This window comes from Canis aureus, chromosome 9, assembly GCF_053574225.1.
Source record: "Canis aureus isolate CA01 chromosome 9, VMU_Caureus_v.1.0, whole genome shotgun sequence".
NCBI lineage: Eukaryota > Metazoa > Chordata > Mammalia > Carnivora > Canidae > Canis > Canis aureus.
In genome coordinates, this window is record NC_135619.1 from 21,929,198 (window position 1) to 21,943,931 (window position 14,734).

Sequence of the window (14,734 nt, forward strand, 5' to 3'; positions counted from 1 at the left end):
TGAAAAATTGTGATAAACCCCTGAAACAATAGAAGCCATATGGTGGTGCTTAACCCCAGAAGGCAAGTGGATACAATTGTCATAATGAGTGTCAGAGTCAAGTGGCTGCCAAGGGGGTCTCAGCACATAGACATGCTTAATAGAGCATAGTCATATTAGGAAGAAAATAAATGGACACCCAAAGAGAATTTTAAATTTATGTTGGAATCTGTGGGTATCTTGAGTAGCAAAATAAAATAGGCAGCCTTGTTCTATAATGTAGTTATCTAAAATATGTTTGTTGGTTTTATGACTAACAGTTGTATGACAAAGTTTGTATGCTAGGTAGGAAAGAATTATCATTTGCAAATTACGGTGGAGAATGAGGAGGGATGGGGAAGGCATTTAAGACACATACAATAAATGAAGATATGAGGATAATTGATCTTTAAGTAGGGATAGCAAGGGAATGAAGAGAAGTGGAATGGAAATATACAAAAACTTTATAAAGGAAAAATAATAATTGGTTACTCCAAAATTTGAAAGTAGGAATGATGGAAAAATAATGAAGAGTCATAGTAAATCAAATATGAAATTAGTTATTTCAAATTAGACTAAATGGGATAATAAAGTTTGCATAAAAATTAGTCTTTATTTTATTCACTCAAACGTATTTATTGCAAGACTTTTCTGTCTTAAAATGTCAATATTGAATTATACCCCTTTGTAATGAAATGAGAAATTAAAAAAAGGAACAAATGTTGGGGAAGAAGAAATCCTGTGCCTTTTTTTTTTTTGAGCAGTTAAAAAAATTACTCTTTTTAGGAGGAAAAAGGTAACAATTTTTTTGATGCAACAGTGAATATCCCAGAAGAAGACTAAATTATTGTGGATTAAAATATTTAAAACATTTCAAACAACAAAAAACATATAGAAAACCCCCTGCCCATACCTCCCTGCCTCATATAGTACATATGTTGAAATATACTAGTTTTACATAATACCAGTTATATCACTGCTTTATTAAATAATGGACTGTATTGTTTTTTATATGTTTCATATGAATTCATTTTTAAATTCCAATGAGATTTCTTTTCCATAGAGGGTTGAGGTATATTTTGTAGTTTATTTTTTAAAGATATTTATTTATTCATGAGAGACACAGAAAGAGAGGCAGAGACACCGGCAGAAGGAGAAGCAGACTCCTCACAGGGAGCCCAATGTGGCACTTGTTCCCAAATCCTGGTATCACGCCCTGAGTCGAAGGCGGATAGATGCTCAATTGCTGAGCCACCCAGGCGTCCCTATTTTGTAGTTTATATCCAACTCATAATTTTCTATGAGAGGCCTACTTGATGTACACATTTAATACACATAGAATAATAAATGATCTTCCTACAAGTTAATATAAGGACTCTTGTTGAAGTCAATATAGAAAAAAAATGTGCTAAACTTAGAAAACAGTCACCAATATGGTGCAAAATTGTGGCCCTTTAAAATTAAATATATAATTTCCAAATTAATAAATATATAATGGGTATAATATTGTATATATTAATTTTATATATAACAGTGGGTATATAGCATATAATATTGTATATAATAATTTTATGTATAACAGTGGGTATATAGCATAATATAATAGAAAGTTTAATGAAATGTGTCACAGGACAAAGATGCAATTATAAGTGCCCTTTATATCTAAGAAAATAAATTATAACTATAATTGTAGGAAAGATATGGCATATAATGTGGGTTTGAGAGCTATCAATTGGATATTAAATAAAATAGAACAGCAATGAAATATGAGACTAAGTCATTCTGAGTGTAACAAGGAAGTAGAGAAAGAAGGTCAAGTAATTACATTTCACAACTGTACACCATCCTTACACTGTCCCCAGAATACACCATCCTTACACTGTCCCCAGAATTTCCTATAAGTGAAGTCAAAGATTAAGGGTACACTAGGTATTGGCTTCCTGGACAATACAAATATCAGTTTCAGGTCAGTGACTATACTAAAATGATTTGTATGTCATTATTTAAATAGAATTTTAGCAAATTGTATTGAGCATATGTTTAGGTTTTGAAATACTGTTTCAAATCTAGAAATCTTTGGTAGAAATATTTTTCATTTGTAACATATGGTTCTCATAAAAAATGTTTTGATTACTTCAGAAATATATAAAGATAAAGCTTAAAAATGGAATAACTTTGCTTTACTTGTATTACAGATTCAACTAAATTAGACATTTTATTTAACTTATTTTCTATTAGATATTGATTTTTTAAGAGATTTTATTTATTTATTCATGAGAGACACACAGAGAGAGACAGAGACATAGGCAGACGGAGAAGCAGGCTCCTCTAGGGGAACCCGATGTGGAACTCAATCCTGGGACTCTGGGACCATGCCCTGGGCCAAAGGCAGATGCTCAACCACTGAGCCACCCAGGTGTCCCAAATATTGATGATTTAAATGAAAAAGATTTCATTGCCTGGCATGTAATCCTATTTCATTTAGTATGTTTTTTTTAGGTCATACTGTCATAGAATTTAGAATTGAAGGTAGCTTCCACTTTATACTTCTTTATTATATACTTAAGAAAATAGAATTTCATATAGATAAAGTGGATTGTGTAACTTTACAGAGTTAACCAACCAAATGTCTCAGTACTTAGCCCAGTCACTGTATTTCTGAACTCTTTAAAGGTTTTCCAACACCACTGAGGAATTAAGTTACATCTGTTTAAAAAATTATGTTGATCAGGGGCACCTGGGTGATACAGTCAGTGGAGCATCTGACTCCTGGTTTCAATTTAGGTCATAATCTCAGGGTTTGAGATGGAGCCCCATATAGGGTTCCATGCTTAGCACAGAGTCTGCTTATGACTCTTGCTGCCTCTCCTTCTGCCCCTCCCTGCCCCCACCCCCACTTTATCTCTAAAATAAATAAATAAATCCTTTAAAAAATTATGTTGTTCAAATTTCCCTTTTACATATGATCTAAGTGTAGCAAATATATATTTTTGATTACTGTCTAACTATATAGATGACACTAAGGGATTAAATAATTTTTAAATTTTTTTTTCTTTATTTATGATAGTCACACAGAGAGAGAGAGAGAGGCAGAGACACAGGCAGAGGGAGAAGCAGGCTCCATGCACCGGGAGCCCAACGTGGGATTCGATCCTGGGTCTCCAGGATCGCGCCCTGGGCCAAAGGCAGGCGCCAAACCACTGCGCCACCCAGGGATCCCGGATTAAATAATTTTTAGTTAATATACATGCACAGTAGAACATTATAAACTCATAAATTTAGTGTCTATTTTGTGCAAAACACTGCATATACATTTTAAATCTTTTCTTTTTTTTTAAGATTTTATTTATTTGAGAGAGAGAGAGAGGGAGCTCAAGCAGGGACAGAATCAGAGAGAGAAGATTCCCCATTGAGCAGGGAGCCAGATAGAAGACTTGATCCCAGAACCCTGGGACCATGACCTGAGGTGAGGAGAGATGCTTAACTGACTGAGCTACCCAGATGCCCCATATTTCTTAATCATTTCAACACTATATAGGAGATAGTATAGTCTACATAGAAAGCCAAGTCCAGAGCATCGTATCACTTTATCACATCAAAAAGCTAGTAAGTAGCAAAGGTATCTTTTTTCAAACTTAATTTTTTTTAACATTTTATGTTTAAATTACACTAAATAATAATACAGTTACACTGTATTCCTTAACAGTCATTACTCAAGTGCATACTATTATGAAAATATTGTCCTAGATTTGAGATACAGAAGGATGCCCACGTTCGAAGACACTGAAGTCTAATTCTATTCCATAAACTTGGTCTCTGGCTCATTTGTACCAGAATTACCTTGTTTGCTTGCAAAAAAGTGGAAACTCTGAGTGCAAAGAATCAGGATCTCAGAAAGTAAGTTCATGGGATTTATATTTTTACTTTAAACCTCAGATGACTTGAATGCATACACTGACAGTACTAGAAAATAGATGAGGGGACATGCTGAAAACAGTGAATTTGCTCTTTCATTAGATGGAAATGAAATATCTTTGTGGCAACTACAAATGTGGATATTTTTCTTGTGTTTCCATATGAAGAAATTATCTAGGAAATCTGGATGCTATCTCCCAAAGTGATATAATTTATGGTGAATCAGGATTCAGTCTTAACCTTTTGGTTGAAATCTCTTAAACTTTTTCTATGATGAGATAATCATTTTTGAAAATCTGAATCAATATACCTCTTTTATTGCCTATGTCAATATTTTCACTAGAAAATGTTCAAGAAGCAAAATAACCATGCTTCTTTTTGTTGTTGTTCACTTGGTTTTTCAGACTTTTGAAAACATTAGTATCAGCTGAAATTCATGAGAATTTAGTCATGAAGAGTTCTTTTTTTTTTTTTCATGAAGAGTTCTTAATTAAAAAGCTGAGGAAAGGAGCACCTGGGTGGCTCAGTCAGTTACGCGTCTGCCTTCTGCTCAGGTCATGATCCCAGGGTGCTGGGATAGAGCTCCATGTTGGACTCCTTGCTCAGGGAGGGGTCTGTGTCTCCCTCTCCTTCTGCCCGCCCCCACCCCCCCCACACACACACACACACTCATGCTTGGTCTCTCTTTCTCTCTCTTCCTCAAATAAATAAGTAAATAAAATCTAAAAAAACAAAAACCAAATAGGCTGAGGCAGAATATGAGTGAACTTGCAGTTTTTCATAAGACTTTCTAGTTTTGAAGATTATAAAGAGGCTGCTAATTATTTATAAAGATCCCTTTCTCCTTCATCCGGTTATCTGTTTCTTCTGGGAATCAGACCACATTTTCTAACCTTTCTTTGAAAGGTATGACCTTGAAACTGAGTTCTAACCAGTGAAATAAGAAAAGGAAGGGTTATTTGCCACTTGCAAGCCAGGATTCTGAAAACTTCCCCCTTTGCTTTTTCTATATTCTTTTTTTCCTCCTCTGTTTGACAAAGATGGAAACCCACAGAGCTAATGTGTAAAGGACACACTAAAGTAAGCTTAGATTGCCACCAACCAGTTTTCTGTTCTGTAAACTTAAGAAAAAAGTCCTGTGTTTTCAAACCTTTACCACTTGAGGGATCTATCTATCTATTAATGCAGTCTGGCTTACAGTAATACAAAGAAGAAAACTGTGAAGACACCAAAATTTGATCATTAGTTTTAGTGTCAAATAAATGACTAAGAAATACTTAAGGCAAATTTACAAATTTTAAGCAAAAACTGCATATATAATTTCATTATCATGAATCACATAGTCTATTTATGCATGAATAGCCAATATATTAAATAATATTAGAACCTCTTATTAGATCCAAATTCTCTTGCCTGGATTTTTCACAATGATGGATATTGTAATATTTTTTGAAATTAGTCTTCTTAATTGTAGCTACTTCACTAAATCTCAAAGAATGATATAACCTGATATGAATGCTTGCTAAAGCCAGTGTGATATAGAGATCTCAGATGTCTGAACATACTTTCGCATACCTCTTGAGTCTCCTGACTAAAGGATATTTTGATTTTTATGTGTTACCTTTCAAAGCAGATTCATCTTTTCCCTTGACATCTGTGATAGTTAATAATTCATCCTTGTTTCCATCTGCAGGGATGACAGGCTGGGTCCCCTTCTTTAGTATTTTAGAAATAACCTTTCTAGAGAATCATATTATATACCTGTGACGATGCTTATCTATTGAACAGATAAAACGTGATTTTAAAGAGCAAAGCCAGCTTTAGCTTTTCAAAAAATTATATTCAATATAATTTTAAAATACAGCTCATCTTAACTAACCATCTTTCCTTAACTAGTTTATATAAGTAAACATATAACTTCATTCTTTGAGGAAAACTATTCAACTGCAATTTGGTAACAACAAAAACCATGGGGGAAATTATTGCCACAAATCAGACACCACCAGAGTAGGAAAAAAAAAAAAGGTCATGTATATTTAGGGGGGAAAACCTGTATGTTTTAAAATTATTTTAAGAATTTGTATAGGGTTAAGTATTCATATACTAAAATAGTATGCAGATACTAATAATAATGTTTTAAAAGAACTTTCACTGCCTTTGGAAAGAGCTCGGGGTATAGTGGTGAAAAAGTTAGTACTTAAACAGTGTGAACTTAATATGTTAAGAAAAAGAGAGATGAATAAATACCAAAAAAAAAAGGAGTAATGAGAAATACAGTAAATATTATCTAGTTGAAGAGTTAAGTATAATATTTGTTTCTTCCAGGAAATCTTTATTTTCTTATGTATTATGTGTTAGGAATCTATTATTTTTTATTCTGAGTAAAGTATTTGAAGCAGACAAAAGGGTAAAAATATAGGAAGTTGATGTAAAGAATTATGCCAGAGTAAAACTCTCTATTTTCACAACTATATTAATTATCTGTTGCTATGTAACTATTATAAAACTTAGCAGCTTAAATGAATACACATTCATCATCTCATAATTTCTATGGGCCAGAAATATGGCCAAAGTTTAACTGAGTACTCTGCTGTAGGGTCACTTCAATTAAAGTATGGGAGTCACATCTGAAAGCTTGACTGGGAAGTTATGCTTATGTGATTTAATAGCAGAATTTAGTTTCTCAAGGGTTGTTGGATTGAAGGTCTCAGTTCTGAGATGCTGTGGCTTGGAGGTCAGCCTCAGTTCTTTGCCATATGACGACAGTTCTATGCAACATGGAAGCTTCATCTAAGCATGCATGATGCTAGCAATATGGAAGTCATAGTCTTTGATAACCTAATCACAAAAGTGACATCCCATAAATGTTGCTACATTTTTTCAGTCAGAAGCAAATTAGAAAGTCTTAAAACCAGAAGGTGGGGATCATTAGAAGTCATCTTAGAGGATCCCTGCTACACTGATTCACAAAATGTTTTGTGTGTTGCAGGCATCCATATTTTCTTGTGTGATATTTTCAGGTTTCAACAAAATCTTGGTACAAGGTGCTATTTCTGTATCTTTAAATCTTTTTGTAGATATATCTAATACAACCTTGTGTGTGGCTGTGCTAAAACTTAGGAGGGTATCTATAACTTAGTTTAGGGTAGAAGGAGAGCTTCATTTTCTTATACCCCTTAAATTAGACAATTCAATCTTGGGAATAGATGGCAGGGAAAGGCCTGATGCAGTTATACCTTTGCAAAATTTATAAGTAAGTTTTGAATTATATCAATAAAAGGAGAGTATGGATTAATTTGTGGATAATTTGAGAAAGGTAGAAGTGGTTACTGAAAGTAAAGGATTCAAAAAGTAAGAGATAATGGTGGGAATATTGCTATTTATCTCTTCTATAAAGAACTCAGAATAAGGAATAACTTTTTTGAGTTGCTTCTCCTCAGTGATAGGCACTAGTAGGAAAAATTATCAAAATTGTTTTTTCTTTTAATGTTACCAGCCTGAAACACATTTATAAGTTTTAAATAATAACTTAACTGATAACTTGATTAATATTAGAGCTGTCTCTATCCTTTAATCATCAGAATAAATGTCACTGGATTGATCTTCTTATTTGCTTCACAATTTATGAACTATACTTAATACATTAGCCAATTTCCAGAAAAGCTGAAGACTTACCTCTAAATATCACAGGCCAGTGACTGTACAATAATGGGGCACCTGTACCATGGAACTGTGCTACAATAGGGCACTGTGTTGAGGTGATTACCTATTTGATATAATGTCTTGCCATACTTTGCCTGGTATACCAATGCTCATTGTGTATCTCAGATGTCACTCCAGAAGGGACAATTGCAAGGATGCTCTGAAAAGAAAAATAAGTACTTTTCCTGAGAAATGACATTTTTAAAGATTAATTTATTTATTTTAGAAAGAGTCAGAGAGACAGAACATGTGTGCAAGCAGGAGAGGCACAGAGGGAGAGTGAGAATCTCAAGCAGACTCTCCACTGAGTGCAGAGCCTGGTGCAGGGCTCAGTCTCACAATCCTGAGATCATGACCTGAGCTAAAATCAAGAGTCAGATGCTTAACCTACCAAGCCATGCAGGTGTCCCTGAGAAATACAATTTTGATAGTTACATATTTAGGGTATATTTAGTGTATCATGGAGACCAATCTGTACTCATGCTTTCAGCATATGGTAGAAGCATGACAAGAGGATGAGATAATATCATATGAAGCATCAGTATCACTAAATATAGGACAGTATGCTTGAATGCAACTTCGAGAGCAGTCATTTACCCTTATCCAAAATTGATAATATACAGTTGACTCTTGAATGGTGCAGAGATTAGGGGCACTGACCCCCTGAAAAGTCAAGAGATTTATGTTTAACTTAGAGTTATGTATAAGTTAAAGTTATAGCCTACTACTGACTAACAGCCTTACTAATAACATAATAGTTGATTAACACGTTTTGAATGTTATATGTATTGCATACTGTATTATTACAGTAAAGTAAGCTAGAGAAAAGAAAATGTTAGTGAGAAAATCATAAGGAGGAAAAATATATTTACAGTACTGTGCTGTATTTACTGAAAAAAAATCCATGTATTAATGGACTTGTGCATTTGAAACCCATGTTGTTCAAGGGTCAACTGTACTCTGTTAATGACAATAGAATAGTATATATTCTTAAGACAATGATCAGGTCACTAAGAAAACAAAGCAGAGTAGCACTCTTAAGGGAACAGTTAAAGCTGCCCATGTTATTATAGTATAATACTGGAAAATGTGTTCTTCACTGTTCTTCCCTTATATTTGGATTATAGAGTTAACTATCTCAATGGGATAAACAGAGAAGGTAAAACAAATAGTCCTCTATGTACCATGTCATTCTAGAGGTCTTAAAGGATACTTGGAAACCAATATTGCTAAAATTTTGGTTTGGTTTTGTGTATGTGTGTGTGTGTGTGTGTGTGTGTGTGTGTAATTGCAGTATTGCTATATATCCAGACCCATTTGAATAGTGTTTTATCATCAGTGACCTTTCATGACTACTACTATTTATGTAAATATATGGTAAATGTAATAGGAACCCTTTTCCTGAGAAAGACAGATTTTTAGTGTAGTAAGTACTTATTTAATGTTTGATAAATTACATTTAATTACTTACTGCTATATATATATGCATATATACTATATATAATATAATATAATATAACAAGGTAATGATTCAAGGCTGTAGTAAACATTCCTTTATATTTTATCTAGTGCTATCTGTGTAATAAAGAAACTTTTGGTAATTTCACAGAAATTGAAATCAATGTCTTTGCTGATAAGCATATAGAAGATAAAAATATATTTAGGAAAATTGATGGGCCTAAATGAAAGCACACTATGACTACTCTGGAAGTTCTAAGTCATGTTAACTATTGGCATATATACAACATTATAAGTATTGTAAATCTCTTCATAAAAAGAGATTCAATAAGACAAAATAAAAGTTTGTCCATTAAAGTATTAATCCAGAGTAAGGGGTGGACCAGCAGATCTGAACTCTTTTCTCAGAACTAGGATTTCCTGGGATTTGATTAAAATTTACCTTCTGAAACCACTCCCCACACCCTCAAATAAACAATGAGCAAAGATAAACGTGGCTGTTCACTGGGCCATTATTTTTGAATATCCAAATTGGTTACTCTTTAATAATTGCAGTGACAGCAGGAGGGGTGCACTTGGCGGTAGTCCCAGAAAGGCTATGTGACAGACACATTAGTAGATAGAGACAGAATGGAGGAGTAATTTCTCCAAGTTCATATGGAAGGGACAGGCATCTGAGATGTCATGATAATTCCCAAGTAATTACTGTTTGGCTGAAAGCTATATTGCCTGTTTTCTATATTTGAAAATATATATTCAAATATTCTGGGGTGCCTGGCTAGCTCAGTCTGCAGAGCATGTGACTTTTGATCTCAGGGTCATGATTTTGAGACCCATTTTGGGTGTAGAAATTACTAAAATAATTCTTTTTAATTTACCCTCTTTAAAAAAATAGAGTAAGTACACTGATAATCAATAGAATGTATATTATGTGTCATTTGATCAAGTCCTACAATTTACTGTTATAGAGACAGTGGTCATTTGCATTTAATAATGAAATGTGTTACCATTATCAGTTCCTTTCTTTTCTGTGAAACCTTCTTAAAATGTTTTTATTTGAGTATAGTTAACACACAATATTACATTAATTTCAAGTGACCACATAGTGATTCAACATCTCTATACATTATGCTATGCTCACCACAAGTGTAGCTATGATCTATCACCATACAGCACTAATACAGTATCATTAGCTATATTCCCTAAACTGTGCCTTTTATTTCTATGGCTTATTCATTGCATAACTTGAACTTGTATCTCCCACTCCTCCTCACCCATTTTGCCCCTCCTCCACCCTCTCCTCTCTGACAACTATCAGTTTATTCTCTGTATTTATATTTGTTCTCTTATTTTTGTTTGTTTATTCATTTGTTTTGTTTTTTGGATTCCACATATGGGTAAATCATATGGCATTTATCTTGTTCAGTCTGATTTATTTCATTTAGCATAATACTATCTAGGTCCATTCATGTTGTCACAAATGTTAAGATTTCATCCTTTTATGGCTGAGTCATATTCTATATAATACACACACACACATATATATATCATATATGTATAATATCTATCACATTTTCTTTATCCATTTATCTATGGACAGGTTGTTCCACATCTTGACTATTGTAAATAATGCTGCAATAAACAGAAGGGTATATATTTTTTCAAATCAGTATTTTGTTTTTTTAATACATACTAAATAGTGGAATTATTAGATAATATGGTATTTTTTATTTTTAATTTTTTGAGGAAGGTCCATACTGTTTTCCACAGTGGCTGTACCAATTTGCATTCCCACAAGGGTTCCTTTTTTCTCTACATCCTCACCAACACCATTCTTTATTTCTTTGTGGTTTTGATTTTAGCCATTCTGACAGTTGTAAGGTGATATATCATCATAGTTTTGATTTGCATTTCCCTGATGATTAGTGATGTGGAGCATCTTTTCATGTGTCTGCTGGACATCTGTATGTCTTCTTTGTAAAAAATGTCTATTCAGATCCTCTGCCTATTGTAAAACCTTTTTTTAAATTCCAAATGAACTCAAGTAAATTAAATAAAAAGAAGAAAACTGGGGATCCCTGGGTGGCTCAGCGGTTTGGTGCCTGGCTGCTGCCCAGGGCATGATTCTGGAGTCCCAGGATCGAGTTCCCTGCATGGATCCTGCTTCTCCCTCTGCCTGTGTCCCAGCCTCTCTCTCTCTCTCTCTGTCTCTCATGAATAAATGAATAAAATCTTTTTTAAAAAATAAAAATAAGAAAATTGTCCCTATAATACAAAGCAAAAGGCAGTGCTTCTTTAGATTTGTAGGAAACAATGTTTAGTTGAATTTAAATGTTTCAATATTCCAGTTGCTCAAAGTGAAGCTCACTGATTTCTATTGGAGGTCCATCAGCAGGGCTTATTGATTATGGGTGATTCAGCACAGTACTGCTGTCAACCAATCTTGTAGCCTCCTACGGATATGTATGAGGAGACTGTTCAGTCTTTTAGATAGGAGCAGAATTTTCCATTCTTACCTAAGATAATCATTGTTGTTGCTTTGTTGATATTCATAAAAATAAATTTTATTATTCTTGATGGTGAAGGGGCAAAATTTTTACCACTTTGGGTGTTAGAGTTTACTCACACTAAACACATATTTTTGTATCCCTTCAAAAAAAAAAAAGAGGTCATCCTGACTTGCTTAATATTCAGATAATATAAATGTTTTATTTTCAAATACATCAGTGATAATTATGCATTTGTTAACTAAATCTTGTCAAAGAGAAATATTTTTACTTTTACTAATGTTAAACTAATCAAGTTTAACTTTGATTTAAATAAATGAACCAGTAGTAATTAAATTCTAAAAAAGAAATGTTTCTGGAAAGGAATTCCTCACTTGTAATATTACCAGCTTTGTGGTAGTAAGATCTCTGGAAAGTTCATTCTGTTGTGATATATAAGAGCTAGACAAAGAGCAATATAACGGGCCCAAGTCCCAGTCAGAAGTGAAGGTTTCAGTGGTTCATATACAAATTTGATATATATAATTATGTATAATATATTTGGCATAAATATTTAATATGTAATATGATAATTTGAGATTGAGCTAGACCGATGTCTTTTACCCATTTAAAAGGGAAACAACAATAAGAAGTCTTTTCACTACTATCCACATCTAAGGAAGAACATCATGCATTGAGACTCCCCCCCCCCTTTTTTTTTCAGACAGATGGGTGATTAGTATATTGAGCAGGTAGTGACATTTTTAGTGGCTATTACAGTTAAACCAATTGAGTCAACACACAATTATTATCTAATACCTACTACCGACATACCTTAGATACATTGTGAGTTTGGTTCTAGACCATTACAATAAAGTGAATATAGAGTCAAATGAGTCAAATTAATTTTTTGGTTTCCCAATGCATATAGCAGTTATGGTTAATGGATATTAAGGAGGGCACTTGTGATGAGCACTGGATGCCTATGTAAGTGATGAATCACTCGATTCTACACCTGAAACTAATATTACACTGCATGTTAACTAACTGGAACTTAAATAAAAACTTGAAACTACAGAAAAAAGTTATGGTGACACTATACTGTAGTCTATTAAGTGTACAGTACACTATTAAGTGTCTAAAAGACAATATACATACCTCAATTAAAAAATTGTTGCTATAAACCACTAACCATCATCTGAACTTTCAGGAAGTTGTAATCTTTGCACTAGTGAGGGTTTTACCTCAATGTTGATGGCTGCTGACTGGTCAGGGTAGTGGTTACTGAAGGTTAGAGTGGCTATGGCAGTTTCTTAAAATAAAAATGAAATTCACTATATTGATTGACTCTTCCTTTCCACAGACAATTTCTCTGTGGTACCTGATGGTGTTTGATAGCATTTTAACTATAGCAGAACTTCTTTCAAAACTGGAATCAGTCCTCCCAAACTCTGTAGCTGTTTTATCAAGTAATCTTGTGTGATATTCTAAATCCTTGTCATCTCAATGATCTTCATAGCATCTTCACCAGGAGTAGATCCTATCTCAAGAAACTACTTCTTTAAATAAATAAAAATTAAAAAAAAAAAAAAAAAAAAAAAAAAAGGGATCCCTGGGTGGCGCAGCGGTTTGGTGCCTGCCTTTGGCCCAGGGCGCGATCCTGGAGACCCGGGATCGAATCCCACATCGGGCTCCCGGTGCATGGAGCCTGCTTCTCCCTCTGCCTGTGTCTCTGCCTCTCTCTCTCTCTCTCTCTGTGACTATCATAAATAAATAAAAATTAAAAAAAAAAAAAAAAAAAAAAGAAACTACTTCTTTGCTAATCTATAAGAAGCAACTCTTCATCCATTAAAGTTAAATCATGAGATTTAATCACATCTCCAGGCTCCACTTCTAATTCTAGTTCTTTTGCTATTTCCACCACATCTGCAGTTACTTAGTCCACTGAAGTCTTGAACCCCTGAAAGTTATCTACCTTTAAGGGTTGGAATCAATTTTTTTGCTCCCTGTCAATGTTGATATTTTATTTTTTAAGATTTTATTTATCTACTCATGAGAAACACACACAGAGAGAGAGAGAGAGAGAGAGAGAGAGAGAGGCAGATACACAGGCAGAAGGAAAAGCAGGCTCCATGCAAGGAACCTGATGTGGGACTCAATCCCAGATCCCAGGATCACTCCCTGAGCCAACTGCAGACGCTCAACCGCTGAGCCACCCAGGCATCCCTAATGTTAATATTTTGACCTTTTCCTGTGAATCATGAATGCCCTTAATGGCATCTAGATTGATGAATCCTTTACAGAGGTTTTCAATTTACTTTGCTCAGATCCATCAGAGAAATCACTATCCATAGCAGCGATAGCCTTACAAAATGTATTTCTTAAATAATAAGCCTTGAAAGTTGAAATTACTTTTGATCCATGGGCTGCAGAATGGATGTTTTGTTAGCAGGCATGAAAACAGCATTAATCTCATTGTACATTTCCACCAGAGCTCTTAGGTAACGAGGTGCATTTTCAATTTCGAAATGAATCTTTTTTTTTCTGAGCATCACATCTTGACAGTGTGCTTAAACTATTCAGTAAACCATGTTGAACACAGAGATGCTGTCATCCAGGCTTTGCTATTCCATTTATAGGGCTCAGGCAGAGTAGATTTGGTATAATTCTTAAGGGCCCCAGGATGTTGGAAATGGTCAACAAGTACTGTCTTCAAATTAAAGTCACCAGCTGCATTAGTTCCTACCAAGAGAGTCAGTCTGTTCTTTGAAGCTTTGAATCCAGACATTGACTTTTCCTCTTTACCTATGAAAGTCCTAAATGGCATCGTCTTCCAATACAAGGCTGTTTTTTCTACATTGAAAATCTGTTGCTTAGTGTGGCCACCTTCTTTAATTATCTTAGCTAGATTTATGGCAAACTTACTATATAGCTTCTACATTAGCACTTACTGCTTCACCTTTCACACTTATGTTATGGAGATGGCTTCTTTCCTTAAACCTCATGAACCAACCTCTACTGGCTTCATATTTTTCTTCTGCAGTTTCCTCACCTCTCTCACTCTTCACAGAACTGAAGAGAGTTAGGCTTTGCTCTGGATTAGGCTTTGGTTTATAGAAATCTTATTTATGGCTGCTTTGATCTACCCAGACCAC